A 15740-nucleotide genomic window follows, 5' to 3' on the forward strand; every position below is an offset into this window, starting at 1 on the left:
CTACGCCCGGTCCTTGTTGAAGGTTAAAACAGCACACTTGACGAAAAATCGTTGTGGTTTTCATGCATAGGTAAGAACGGTTTTTGCTAAGCCCGTAGCAACCACGTAAAACTTGCAACAACAAAGTAGAGGACGTCTAACTTGTTTTTGCAGGGCTTGTTGTGATGTGATATGGTCAAGACGTGATGATATATAAATTGTTTTATGAGATGATCATGTTTTGTAACAGTTATCGGCAACTGGCAGGAGCCATATGGTTGTCGCTTTATTGTATGAAATGCAATCGCCATGTAATTGCTTTACTTTATCACTAAGCGGTAGCGATAGTCGTAGAAGCAATAGTTGGCGAGACGACAACGATGCTTCGGTGGAGATCAAGGTGTCAAGCCGGTGACGATGGTGATCATGACGGTGCTGTGGAGATGGAGATCAAAGGCACAAGATGATGATGGCCATATCATATCACTTATTTTGATTGCATGTGATGTTTATCTTTTATGCATCTTATTTTGCATAGTACGGCGGTAGCATTATAAGATGATCCCTTACTAAATTTCAAGGTATAAGTGTTCTCCCTGAGTATGCACCGTTGCGATAGTTCATCGTGTCGAGACACCACGTGATGATTGGTGTGATAAGCTCTACATTCACATACAACAGGTGCAAGCTAGTTTTGCACATGCAGAATACTCGGGTTAAACTTGACGAGCCTAGCATATGCAGATATGGCCTCGGAACACTGAGACCGAAAGGTCGAGCGTGAATCATATAGTAGATATGATCAACATAGTGATGTTCACCATTGAAAACTACTCCATCTCACGTGATGATCGGACATGGTTTAGTCGATATGGATCACGTGATCATTTAGATGACTAGAGGGATGTCTATCTAAGTGGGAGTTCTTAAGTAATATGATTAATTGAACTTTAATTTATCATGAACTTAGTCCTGATAGTATTTGCATAACTATGTTGTAGATCAATAGCTCGCGTATAGCTTCCCTGTTTTATTTTTGATATGTTCCTAGAAAAATAAGTTCAAACATGATAGTAGCAATGATGCGGACTTGGTCTGTGATCTGAGGATTATCCTCATTGCTGCACAGAAGAATTATGTCCTTGATGCACCGCTAGGTGACGGACCTATTGCAGGAGCAGATGCAGACGTTATGAACGTTTGACAAAGCTCGGTATGATGACTACTTGATAGTTTAGTGCACCATGCTTTACAGCTTAGAACCGGGACTTCAAAAACGTTTTGAACGCCACGGAGCATATGAGATGTTCCAAGAGCTGAAATTGGTATTTCAGACTCATGGCCGAGTCAAGAGGTATGAGACGTCTGACAAGTACTTTGCCTACAAGATGGAGGAGAATAGCTCAACCAGTGAGCATGTGCTCAGATTGTCTGAGTACTATAATCGCTTGGATCAAGTGGGAGTTAATCTTCCAGATAAAATAGTGATCGGCAGAGTTCTCTAGTCACTATCACCAAGTTATTGGAACTTCGTGATGAACTATAATATGCAAGGGATGACAAAAACGATTCCCAAGCTCTTCATGATGCTGAAATCGATGAAGGTAGAAATCAATAAAAGCATCAAATGTTGATGCTTGACAAGACCACTAGTTTCAAGTAAAAGGGCAAGGGAAAGAAAGGGAACTCCAAGAAGAATGGCAAGCAAGTTGCCACTCCCATGAAGAAGCCCAAAGCTAGACCCAAGCCTGAAACTGAGTGCTTCTACTGCAAAGGAAATTGTCACTGGAAGTGGAACTGCCCTAGATACTTGGCGGATAAGAAGGATGGCAAAGTGAACAAAGGTATATTGGATATACATGTTATTGATGTGTACTTTACTAGTGTTTATAGCAACCCCTCGGTATTTGATATTGGTTCAGTTGCTAAGAGTAGTAACTCGAAACGGGAGTTGCAAAATAAACAGAGACTAGTTAAGGGCGAGGGGATGATGAGTGGTGATTCCAAGGTTGATAAGATCACCATCACACACTCCCTTTACCTTCGGGATTAGTATTGAACCTAAAATAAATGTTATTTCGTGTTTGCGTGGAGCATGAATATGATTGGATCATGTTTACTGCAATACGGTTATTCATTTAAGTCAAAGAATAATTGTTGTTCTATTTACATGAATAAAACCTTCTATGGTCTTACACTCAATATAAATGGTTTATTGAATCTCGATCATAGTGATACACATATTCATAATATTGAAGCCAAAAGATGCAAAGTTAATAATGATAGTGCAACTTATTTGTGGCACTACTGTTTAGGTCATATTGGTGTAAAGCGGATGAAGAAACTCCATGCTGATGGGCTTTTGGAATCACTTGATTATAAATCACTTGATGCTTGCGAACCATGCCTCATGGGCAAGATGACTAAGACTCCGTTCTCCGGAACAATAGAGCGAGCAACTGACTTATTGGAAACAATACATACTGGTGTATGTGATCCGATGAGTGTTGAGGCTCGCGGCGGGTATCGTTATTTTCTGACCTTCACAGATGATTTGAGAAGATATGGGTATATCTACTTGATGAAACATAAGTCTGAAACATTTGAAAAGGTTGAAAGAATTTAAGAGTGAAGTGGAAAATCATCGTAACAAGAAAATAAAGTTTCTACGATCTGATCGCGGAGACGAATATTTGAGTTACGAGTTTGGTCTTCATTTGAAACAATGTGGAATAGTTTCGCAACTCACGCCACCTGGAACACCACAGTGTAATGGTGTGTCCGAACGTCCTAACTGTACTTTATTAGATATGGTGCGATCTATGATGTCTCTTACCGATTTATCACTATCATTTTGGGGTTATGCATTAGAGACAGCTGCATTCACGTTAAATAGGGCACCATCTAAATCCGTTGAGATGACACCATATGAACTGTGCTTTGGCAAGAAACCTAAGATGTCGTTTCTTAAAGTTTGGGGCAGCGATGCTTATGTGAAAAAGCTTCAACCTGATAAGCTCGAACCCAAATCGGAGAAATGCGTCTTCATAGGATACCCAAAGGAGACTGTTGGGTACACCTTCTATCACAGATCCGAAAGCAAGATATTCGTTGCTAAGAATGGATCCTTTCTAGAGAAGGAGTTTCTCTCGAAAGAAGTGAGTGGGAGGAAAGTAGAACTTCATGAGGTAATTGTACCTTCTCTCGATTTCGAAAGTAGTTCGTCACAGAAATCAGTTCCGGTGAAGCGTACAGCAATTAGTGAGGAAGCTAATGATTATGATCATGAAACTTCAGATCAAGTTGCTACTGAACCTCGTAGGTCAACCAGAGTAAGGTCTGCACCAGAGTGGTACGGGAATCCTGTTCTGGAGGTCATGTTACTTGACCATGACGAACCTACGAACTATGAGGAAGCGATGATGAGCCCAAATTCCGCAAAATGGCTTAAGGCCATGAAATCTGAGATGGGATCCATGTATGAGAACAAAGTATGGACTTTGGTTGACTTGCCCGATGATCGGCAAGCCATAGAGAATAAATGGATCTTCAAGCGGAAGACAGACGCTGATGGTAGTGTTACTATCTACAAAGCTCGACTTGTAACAAAAGGTTTTCGACAAGTTCAAAGTGTTGACTACGATGAGATTTTCTCACTCGTAGCGATGCTTAAGTCTGTCCTAATCATGTTAGCAATTGCCACATTTTATGAAATCTGGCAAATGGATGTCAAAACCGCCTTCCTTAATGGACTTATTAAAGAAGAGTTGTATATGATGCAATCAGAAGGTTTTGTCGATCCTAAAATTGTTAACAAAATGTGCAAGCTCCAGCGATCCATCTATGGACTGGTGCAAGCATCTCGGAGTTGGAATATACGCTTTGATGAGTTGATCAAAGTATATAGTTTTATACAGACTTGCGGTGAAGCCTGTATTTACAAGAAAGTGAGTGGGAGCACTACAGCCTTTCTGATAAGTATATGTGAATGACATATTGTTGACCGAAAATGATGTAGAATTTTCTGGAAAGCATAATGGAGTGTTTGAAAAGAGTTTTTTAAAGAAATACCTCGGTGAAGCTACTTACATATTGAGCATCAAGATCTATAGATATAGATCAAGATGCTTGATAAGTTTTTTTCAATGAGTACATACATTGACAAGTTTTTGTAAATGTTCAAAATGGAACAGTCAAAGAAGAAGTTCTTTCCTGTGTTCCAAGGTGTGAAGTTGAGTAAAAACTCAAACCCGACCACGGCAGAAAATAGAAAGAGAATGAAAAGTCATTTCCTATGCCTCAGTCATAGGTTCTATAAAGTATGCTATGTTGTGTACCAGACCTTCTCACCATGAGTTTGGCAAGAGGGTACAATAGTGATCCAGGAGTGGATCACTGAACAACGGTCAAAATTATCCTTAGTGGAGTAAGGACATATTTCTCGGTTATGGAGGTGACAAAAAGTTCGTCGTAAAGGGTTACGTCGATGCAAGCTTTGACATTGATCCGGATGACTCTAAGTCTCAATCTGAATACATATTGAAAGTGGGAGCAATTAGCTAGAGTAGCTCCATGCAGAGCATGGTAGACGTAGAAAATTTGCAAAATACATACGGCTCTGAATGTGCCAGACCCGTTGACTAAACTTCTCTCACAAGCAAAACATGATCACACCTTAGTACTCTTTGGGTGTTAATCACATAGCGATGTGAACTAGATTATTGATTCTAGTAAACATTTTGGGTGTTAGTCACATGGAGATGTGAACTAATCACATAAAGATGTGAAGTATTGGTGCTAAATCACATGACGATGTGAACTAGATTATTGACTCTAGTCCAAGTGGGAGACTGAAGGAAATAGGCCCTAGAGGCAATAATAAAGTTGTTATTTATATTTCCTTATATCATGATAAATGTTTATTATTCATGCTAGAATTGTATTAACCGGAAACTTAGTACATGTGTGAATACATAGACAAACAGAGTGTCCCTAGTATGCCTCTACTTAACTAGCTCGTTTATCAAAGATGGCTATGTTTCCTAACCATAGACATGTGTCGTCGTTTGATGAACAGGATCACATCATTAGGAGAATGATGTGATGGACAAGACCCATTCGTTAGCTTAGCATTATGATCGTTACAGTTTCAATGCTACTGCTTTCTTCATGACTTATACATGTTCCTCAGACTATGAGATTATGCAACTCCCGAATACCGGAGGAACACTTGTTCCTTAGCATTATAACTAATGAGTTAATTGCGGGATGAGGTATTACGGAATGAGTAAAGAGACTTGCCGGTAACGAGATTGAACTAGGTATGATGATACCGATGATCGAATCTCGGGCAAGTAACATACCGATGACAAAGGGAACAATGTATGTTGTTATGCGGTTTGACCAATAAAGATCTTCGTAGAATATGTAGGAGCCAATATGAGCACCCAGGTTCCGCTATGGGTTATTGACCAGAGATGTGTCTCGGTCATGTCTACATAGTTCTCGAACCCGTAGGGTCCGCACGCTTAACGTTTCATGACGATTTGTATTATGAGTTATGTGATTTGATGACCGGAGCTTGTTCGGAGTCCCGGATGAGATCACGAACATGACGAGGAGTCTCAAAATGGTCGAGAGGTAAAGATTCATATGTTGGAAGGTTGCATTTGGACATCAGAATGGTTCCGAGTGGTTCGGGCATTTTTTCCGGAGTACCAGGAGGTTACCGGAACCCCTCGGGAGAAGTTATGGGCCTTATGGGCCATAAGAGGGAAGCACACCAGCCCACAAGGGGCTGGTGCGCCCCCCTTGGGCGGGAGGCCCATTAGGACTAGGAGAAGGGGGCGGGCCCCCCGTTTCCTTCTCCTTCTCTCTTCCCCCTTTCCTACTCCGTATGGGAGGTGGAATCCTACTAGGACTAGGGAGTCCTAGTAGGACTCCACACCTTGGCGCGCCCCTAGGGACGGCTGCCTCTCCCTCTCCCTCCTTTTTATACGGGGGCAAGGGGCACCCTAGAACACTCAAGATTTGTCTTAGCCACGTGCGGTGCCCCCTCCACAGTTACACACCTCGGTCATATCGTCGTAGTGCTTAGGCGAAGCCCTGCACCAGTAACTTCATCATCACCGTCGCCACGCCGTCATGCTGAAGAAACTCTCCCTCGGCCTCAACTGGATCAATAGCTCGAGGGACGTCATCGAGTTGAACGTGTGCTGAACGCGGAGGTGCCGTATGTTCTATACTTGGATTGGTTGGATCGTGAAGACGTTCGACTACATCAACCGCGTTACTAAACGCTTCCGCTTTCGGTCTATGAGGGTACGTGGACACACTCTTCCCGCTCATTTCTATGCATCTCCTAGATAGATCTTGTGTGACCGTAGGTAAATTTTTGAATTACTACGTTCCCCAACACTCACTACAGTATGTGTGAACAAAAATATGCAATCTGGTTTGCGAATAGCACACGGTTCGTTGATGAAAGCCGTGTGTTGACCAAACGCCGCCACCCCGCCCACGGTCTGAGTCGTGCTTTCTGATTGGCTAGAACCCAAACCCCATGGATCGTACGTCTGCACTGTTGGATGCTCCCAGATCGAATGCAGATCCTCATCCCTTTCGACAGCACATGCAGTTCCGGTTGTAATTTTATTTTTATGCACAAAATGCACGTTAATCTCAAAAATGTCTTAAATATAGCTAACGATACCTGAAATGCATTAGAAAATCAAACCCGTGGTATAATGGTGATTGCGTACCATGGAAATTTTTATGAGGCCAAACGATGAAGTCACCGACCAAAGGAGTTTGAATTGACACGTCTCCTTTTGGAAAACCATGATCCTTCATGTGAGATGCTCCGGTTTGGAAGGAGCGGTCATCAAAACTTGCGCCAAACTTTACCAATTTTTTTCCACGGGTCATGAGAGCACGCACATCGATTTTGATGATGTCCAAACCCCATCTGAATTTCCTGTAACTAAAATACCAACTAGGCCTACGCCAGTGGCCACACCTCACGGCCGAAATGTTTCAAACTTCTCCCCGCTTCTCTAACAAACAGATGAAAACTCACAAAGCGACACACAAATGATCTGTACACTTTCTTTGCTAGGCTGATAGTAAGGGGGTATCATAGCTAGTATCATGCATGCCAACTAGGCAATTTTGATGAGCTGTCATAGAATTAATTAAATGAAGAAAGAGAGGGTTAAGTATCATATCATGAAACCATATCATAATAAATGATATGCTACCATGTGTCATGCATGACAATATAAATAAAGTACTACATATGATACTAGCTACTATATGATACTATGCATTAGAGCAAATACAATAGAGTGACATAAGACTAGCCACAATGGATAGTAACATAGAATGTTACTAGTCTATGTTACTACCTCTATAGTGAGGAGTAACATATGTGTAGTAACATGCAACACTTCATTTATTAGGCTATAGACTCATCTTGCCTTGAGATGTGTGATGTTACTCATACTACTAGTAAGGCTAGTCATAGCTATAGTGGGAGTAACTTAGCTAGTAACATAGCGCACTCCAAGAAATTTTTGCGTATGTGGCATGTAGTTAATGAGAAGTGGTAACATAATATGTTACTGTAACATAGCGCTTCCCAAGACAAGATGAGTCTACAAGCTAATTAATGAAGTCATACATGACACTACTACTATGTTACTTTGCACTATGAAGGTAGTAACTTAGACTAGTGTCATATGCATGACACTAGTATAAGTTACTCCCCACTATGACCAGCCTAACTAGCTATGTTACCACTTTCCTCTTTTTCTTCATTTATTGCTTGCCACATCATCTATTTTATCTAGATACGTGTGATGTTACTACCTATGTTACTCCCACTGTGGGTAGTCTAAGCAGGCTATAAGGAATAGAATAATATATATGTTCTTTAGTTGGAGGAAAGAGAAGAGGAGAGAGAAGAGAAGCGGGCTCTTGGTGAGCGAGCTGCAACACGAGACCCAAGACACTTTGTGAGGATGTAAGGTGAGCCAACTATTGATAAGCTAGTACGTATTTAAAACTTATTATTGTACATGCCCGCTAAGAGGTTGGCTGTATATGACATGGCAACTTCTTAGCCGACCCTTGGCTGTATTATTAACCATGCTCTTAGTGAGGTAGCTAGTATTTCATAGACTAGCTAGTATTACTCCCTCCTTTCCGGTTTAGGCTGGTTGTAATGGTAGTATCATAAGCGGTGTCATGCATGCCAACTAGACTTTCTGGATGATGTGGCACACAATTAAATGAGGAAAGAGAGGATGTGGTATCATATCATGATACCGTGTCATATTAAATGTTGTACTACTTTGTGTGATGCATGACAATTAATAAGGCAACCTAAGATACTAACTTATGATACTATGCATTACGGAAGTAGTATCATACACTAGTATATATCATATGCATGATACTAGTATATGATACTCCCCATTACAACCAGCCTTATAGGGCTCAATTCAAAAACCTCACCAACCAAGGTAGATGGTGAGTGGTGGAATACTTTTTGTAGTTTGCAAAAACACTCAATTAATGCTTTTGTTTTCCTCCAAAAATTATGTTTTCCAATGTATTAATTGCAACATGCATGCATAAAGTACATGCGTTGGTCAACTTTCTCTTAATACTTGCATGCAATGATTTAATGCACCTTGGAATCTGAACATGTGATGGGGAACAACCAAAATGAGCCTTGTAAAATGGAAAAACTAAAATTTTGAGATAAGCCTATAAACCGGAAAGGAGGGAGTATATATGCATGATACTAGTATATTGTGACAGCCTGATTTTTGGCCCTTTCTTTTTCTTTTGTTTTTCTGAGGTTTCTGCTTGAGTTTTCTTTTTCCATGGCTTTATGGTCTGGAAACTGAAGAAGATGCCCTCTTCTTTGTTTCCAAAGTGGCTTGTCATTCCCAAACCCTTCCCTAGACCCTGTCATTTTCATCCTAGCCCAAATCCCAATATTCTTTTCATTGGGAATATTCCTTTTCTATTAAAGGAATAATTCAAATTGCCCTAGGTTGTGAAGCAACCTTTATTTCCATCACTCCTAAAAATCCCAAATAATTCTCATAAATTGTTTGGGTCATATATTTCTCAAATATGACAAAATATTTCATTTGTCATGTTTATCATCATGCTCAAATAATTCATTCCCTATTATGCCCTAAATGGCATATTGTGAAGCAAGTGCTATTCTCCTTTTTCAAATTTACCTCAAACTCCTGGGACACGTTTCCTGTCCATATAATTGCCACATGCCAAAATTCAACCTCATTTGCCTAGTAATTATTTAACTATGATTTTCCAAAGTTTCTATCCAGAAAGAGGCTTTATGAAGGAGGTGCAAGCTAGGCATATCTAAATGAGTTGCCATTTTGCATGATCCCTCATATCATCATATAATAGCCCTACACCAAATTAGAGCTCATGTCATGCCTCCATGAGAGCTCATCATCAATTCTTTGATTCTGTCCAAAATTTCAGTTTGTGAAGCAAGTATATTTTATCTTGCTCGATTATGGCTGCCAATTTTTTAGGCCTTCTATTATCCATATAACCTACCTCCACCCATTTTGGGCATGGTACATGAAGCCATTATTCCTCTAGAAATTTTGCAAGTTTCTGTCCAGAGGAGATGTTTGTGAAGCAAGTACCATTTTGGATGGTCCATTTGGTATAAGCTTTTTATAGAATCTTTATATGTCCATATCATGAGTATTTTCCTAGTTTCATCACATTCCATAACTCCATGTGAGTGCATCCTCCAAATCAAGTTTCTGGACCAAAAATGCAGTTGCAAAGCAACCCTATTATGTATTGGTCCATTTCTTCTAGAAATCTACAGTATTGTAGCTCTTCCTTAGTTAGACCTCCCAGACAACTCCTTCGACCCCCATCAAGTCTCTGTCGATCAGCAGTGCTCGTCCAAGTTTACTGCAGTAAACTTCAGGCGACGATTACCATTTAACCAGACCACTTTTCACTGATCTACCACCTCCGTTGCAGCCTGCCCTGGATGAACTATCAGCTAGACAATGTTTTGGGTGCTGTAGAGCATTGAATGCCCTGGTTCACGTGGTGACTACCACGATGGCATGCCTGTGCACGCGCTTTGTGCGCACTGGCCGCGTCCAGGGCGCCGTTTCTGCTTCGTCCGCTTCCCCCTCGTCGTCTTAGCGCGCGTGAGCATGTCCATTGTCTTCCTCTCGTCGTCGCCGATCACCTGGACCCCGCTCCCTCTCCGGCGTCTTCCTCACCGACGCAAGCCGCCGCGTGCCCACGGGCGCACAGTGGCGGTTTGGCTCGGTTCGTCACCGTCCTCATCCTCCCTGCGCTCCCTTTGCCGCCTCTTCCCCGTGAGGTTTCTCCCTGTGCCTCCATCGTTGCCTACCCCCGAGCTCATGCGCCTGCACACGCGTTCGCGGCGACGAACACGCATCCGCGGCGACGACAGCGCGGCACACCCCTCTCCCGCCTATATAAGGCCACCCGACCCCGTCTTGCTTCACCACTGGCCCCCTGCACCTCCTCTAGCCTCCCCTGACCACTTCCCCGAGCTCGAGCCGCCCTCCACGACCACCATTGCCGCCATGGCCGCCGGCCATGCTTGGCTAAATTCACTCAACGCCGTCCCCCTCCTTGCCTTACACCACCACAAGAGGTCTCCACCACACCCCCGAGCCTCCCCAGCCCCTCCCCGCTTCGCCGGAGCACCCGTGGCCGCGCACCCGTCGACGCCCGCAACTCCCTCCCGCCGCGGCCATGGTCCCGACCTGCCCGATGCTCCCTGACATTCGGGTGGTGGAGGGACAGGTCCGCCTAGCCGTCCTGAGCACTCCGGCGGTCCAAGCTCCGCCGGAGGTGGCCCGAGTGGCCGGAACGAGCGCCGGTGCCGGCGGCCTCTCCTCTGCTCTGCGTGCGGCGTCGGGGGAGAAGAAGGAGAAGGCCAGGAGGAGAGAGAAGAGGTGGCGGGCCCCGCTTGTCAGCGAGACCAAGGCCCGGTCCCTCCACCTCTGACGTGGATAAGTGGAGACGTACTCCACGGGAGTACGCTTTCCCCTGTCGTAAGCGTATTCCCCTCCTTCTTCGATCCAGGATGCGCTTTCCTCTCTGGAAAGCGTATTTCTGGGAAAGGCGCGTTCTGTTTTTCCAGCCGAGGGCCTGTTTGTGATGATTTCATTACAGATAGGTCCCTGGCAGAAAAACCCTTATATCTTTTTACTCCCAACTCCAAATCAGGTGATTCCAAAGCCCACTTCTTCGGTTCGTCGAGCCCGTTCTGATGGAATCATTTTCATCATGTTTTGACATTCTTAAAATGACCATTTTGCCCCTGCCCTTATTCTGCCCCCTCCGAGAGAGTACGCTTTCCGGCGATTCGTTCCGTGAGCTTCTCGCACTTTCTTCCGTTGATTTCTTCCACCCCAGGCAAGCCACACCCTCCATTTGCATGATTGCAATGCAGTGACATGGTTTACTTATTTGAACTTGTTTAAAATATTGCATTATCTATGTGTGATCTGTTCATGGCATTTCTCGGAGTATTGATTAGAGCTTGATATTGCCATGATATTGCTTGGAGTTCTAGGACTTATATTTTGATGATTGTGTGGATGATATGTTGCCTTTGGATTCTTAGTGGCTATTATGCTTATTTCCATGATGGTATCTGTTATTATATGTTGGAGTATTACTTTGGATATCATGCTGCCTTTGGATTATTAGTGGTTAGTATGATTATTTTCATGATGCTAGTTGATGTTCTGTTGTTTGGATTATTATTTTCGGAGATGATGTTTACATGTGGATCTTAGCCGAATAGCTTTATTCTTGTTATTGGAGTAGTAGGATTATGGTTTTCGGATTCATCCTGACAGTAGTATTGTGCTACCCTTGGAGTATTTTGAGATGATGATATTATGCTTGGATTATTTGTTGGATATTTCTATGACTTGGGTTCTAGTTTGATAGTTGATATCGGAGTACCAGTTATCACAGTTATATTTTTTTGGGGATAAATTCCGTCATTAAGTTGGTCAGGTGCCACCGAACTGGGCTTTTCCAGTGCAACCACATTTGCCTTTATGGGAAGGCCCTAATGCGGTCTATTGTCGTGCCTCTCGCCTGTGCCTCCAACAAGGGAAGGTTATGGTCGTGCGGTACCCTGGCCCGGTAAACAGACATAACCTTGTGTGCCCGTAGTTGTTAGGCGCCTTTTTGTCCCCGTTTGGGACGTTTATGTTTTGGCCAGGACGGTGGTCGTTGTGTCTTTGGTAGACACGGGCCACCCAGGACTAGCCCAAAGGGGAGTGAGTCGGAGTGGCCGGGAGAGTGTCATGGCAGTAGATCGGTTTTGTCGGAATGTCGTTGGTCCACCCGAATGGGAGTACGAGGCCATGGGTTCTGTGGTGTGGGTAAATTGTGCTACCTCTGCAGAGTGTATTTAAATCTATCGATAGCCGCATCCTCGGTCATGGGCATGGGTTCGTACTAGGTCACACCGTTCGATCAACACTCACATGACGGAATGACTTATAGGTGATATATATATGTTAATATTTTGAGCAGTACAAATTGGCAGGATGTTGATGATTATGTTGGAGACCAAGTGTTGGTCATGGTAGTGATCGCCGGAAAGATCACCGGTTGGTTTTGATCACGAGGTGGTCGATGGTATATTGCTTGGCCGGTTAGCCAAGCGAGATATGGTTTTGGAGATTTGAGATGGTGATTTATCAGTATTGTATCAGTTCCGTACCATGCTTAGTAGTTGCTGTCGTATCATGGTAGATGTTAATTTAATTAACCAGCTTAATGCTATGTTATTGTCTTGCCTTGATGTTTATGGTTGTTGTGAGCTTGCAAGTACATTCAATGTACTGACCTGGCGTGTCATGCCAGATTGCAGATGATGCCATGATTGCTTGCTTGCTTGTCGAGGTTGCCGTCCGTGCGAGCTAGATCGTGTCCTAGCTAGAGTCCCTGCGGAGTGGAGTTCACCACCTTCGTCGTTGTTCCGCTGCTAGAAGTATTCCGCTGCTACGAGTTGTTCCGCTGCTAGAAGTATTCCGCTGCTACGAGTTGTTCCGCTGCTAGCTTAGAGCAAGTGTAGTATCGCAGGTGTAGTGTCGCCGTGCTGATGTCCTTCTTTGTAACATCAGACCCTTGTATTATTATTCTTGTAATAAGAGCTGATTTGTTCTATGTCAAGCAGTGCCGTATTCCAGAGACTTCTCCTCGATCTCTGGGCTGGAATACGGGGCGTTCCGGTTTCTCTGAATCGGGGTGCCACAGGCTTGGTATCAGAGTAGGTCTGGCTGTAGGATGCCCTAGCCCGCACAAACGTTAGAAAGCGGTAGTATAGACCCCTGTTGGTTAGTTGCACTTGATTGTTGCATTTGTTTGTCGCATAGCATGCACATAGATTATTATTTTGTCACTAACATTTAATCTTGTGAGTGTAGGTGGCATCGTTTTCGGTCCACCGCCTGCACCCTCCTTCTTAGCATGTCTGCTCTTTGGTGTTCGGCGTCATTTCTGTTCCAGCAGAGTGATGCCCTGGTACCCAGAGTTCCAGACACCATTTGCAGGAGTTATGCTCAGATATCGCGTATATTTTTCCGCCACCCACCCATATTATTTCGGTGATAGACTTGTGTCTATCCTGAATCATGCCATCCATCCCGTCCCTCTAGCAACCCTTACTGATCTTGGTTATCAGAAAAGGGCAATGCCAGCGAGCCTTGTTTTTCCGCCGCTACCCTACCCAGTCATTCTTTTCTTTGGACGTGTACGAATCCCTTTCGTACGTTTGATGATGATGTGGTCGTGACTTTTGTGTCTCGCTACTTGATCGTCAAGTCCGTCCTCACCTGTGTATCCATCGAGATCCAGCCACTGTTCAGCCAGTGCTTGGTGTAGCTTCGGTTACGCCAACTCCTTCCACACATGGATATAATATTCGTGCACACCACCACAACATATTAGACCGTAATACCAGAGTTTCCGCGCGATTTGTGTGCTTAGGTGTGCATGCATATTATGGTGTGAGTAGCAGTAATATGAGATGATTGCTTGATTAATTATATTACTAGTATGCTTGTGTGCTTTTGTTTTAGTCGTTTCTTTTGTTTCTTTCTTTGGGCCTTCAGTGTTACAAACTTTCCCCTATTAAAGTTGCTCGTCAGCCGACATCGGATCCGAAGGGTCAGCAAGAAATGCATATATTTGGAAACTCAGCTAAACAGAGTGGAATTGTCAGCATACTGCAGTGAAATTGGAAATAGCTCGTCTGAATACAGAAGTAATCCTAGATGGAATGTCAGTATAAAGTTTGCATTAACGTGCACTCCTCACAACAGTATGGAATTTTCAGCCGACTGCATTCAGATTGGAGGATATCTGATCATGTTACTGAGTGTCAAGTCTCCCTCAGCGTGCACTCCCCATAGCAGAAATGACCCAATCAGCAAGAAGATAAATTGTGTGCAAGGTTGACAGAATATTATCAAAGGTATGGCTCAGATACAAGTTTAATTTTTCGTTGAGGATTTTGGAACCCGATGTACCTGGAAGCAAGCAAAAATATGGCATGTACACAGAAAGGAGGATAGTCCTGCAAAACCCCGTTTCATACAAGAAATCAATAACAACAATATTAAGATGGTTCCCTGGCAAGAAATGACCCAATCAACAATACAACCAGTCCGCATATCACAATAAGAAGCTTCTGATGTAAGCAACCCAATCTTCCCTCGCAAGATACCCGAAGGAAAGATTCATCTATCTTCCCCAGTACGATACATGGATGATTTCCCGTACAAGGTACTCTGCTTTCTTCAGGAAGCAACCGCAAAAGCTTCCGGCATAAGGTACTGAGTCTTTCCCTGGCAAGGTCTTTAAGGGGGTAAGCTTCTGAAGCACGATACCCAGTCTTCTTCAGCAAGCTGTCCGATGAAAGTTTCGAGCACAAGCCAGCAAACCTTCCTCACAAAGACATTGGCACAAGGTAGTACGCTGTGAATTGACAGCATATGGCAGTGAATTCCAAGAATCAGATCCGCAACATTTTGGTCAAAAGCAAGAATCAGTCAGAATACACGTCTGTCTCGGGAATCAGATTCTCATATATATATGCGGTGAGCGTACCACCAAGATCTTACAACTCACTCGGATGAGGATCTGACAACCACGTGAGGATGGTTAAGAGAAGAAAGCCAGTATACATCGCAGTGTGACAAAGGATTATGAGGATTGACGACATCAATGAGCTCAATACAAGTACCTGTGAACCTGGAAAATGATCCTGATGAGCCCTTGTCCCCTTTTTCTCCAATGATGGCACCACGCCTGTGATCTAAGCTGTTTTTAGCTATCCGGGGTGGATGCCGATTTTTATTTCTCTCTTCAACGTCTGTCATGAGTTCTGAGCTGCTTTTCGGCCGTCTCGTACAGCTGTTGAGTTTCTTTTTGTGACAGTAGCCCTATAGCTGCTTTTTGGCTATTTTAGGGAGCTGCCACCTTCTTCTTATCGACCCGGTCTCATGTTCTGAGCTGCTTTTCGGCCGTCTTGAGCCGTGGTTGAGGTATTTTAGTAATGTCCTAGATCTGAGTTGTAAGGACCGTTCAGGTGGCTACTGATTTATTTGCCGATTTTTTTGCAAAGGTTCGGATGATCATTTTCTTGCGGTCAGAACTTGAGGGGTGTTGAACCT

Source organism: Triticum aestivum, chromosome 3D (genome assembly GCF_018294505.1).
Source record: "Triticum aestivum cultivar Chinese Spring chromosome 3D, IWGSC CS RefSeq v2.1, whole genome shotgun sequence".
NCBI classification, from domain to species: Eukaryota; Viridiplantae; Streptophyta; class Magnoliopsida; order Poales; family Poaceae; genus Triticum; species Triticum aestivum.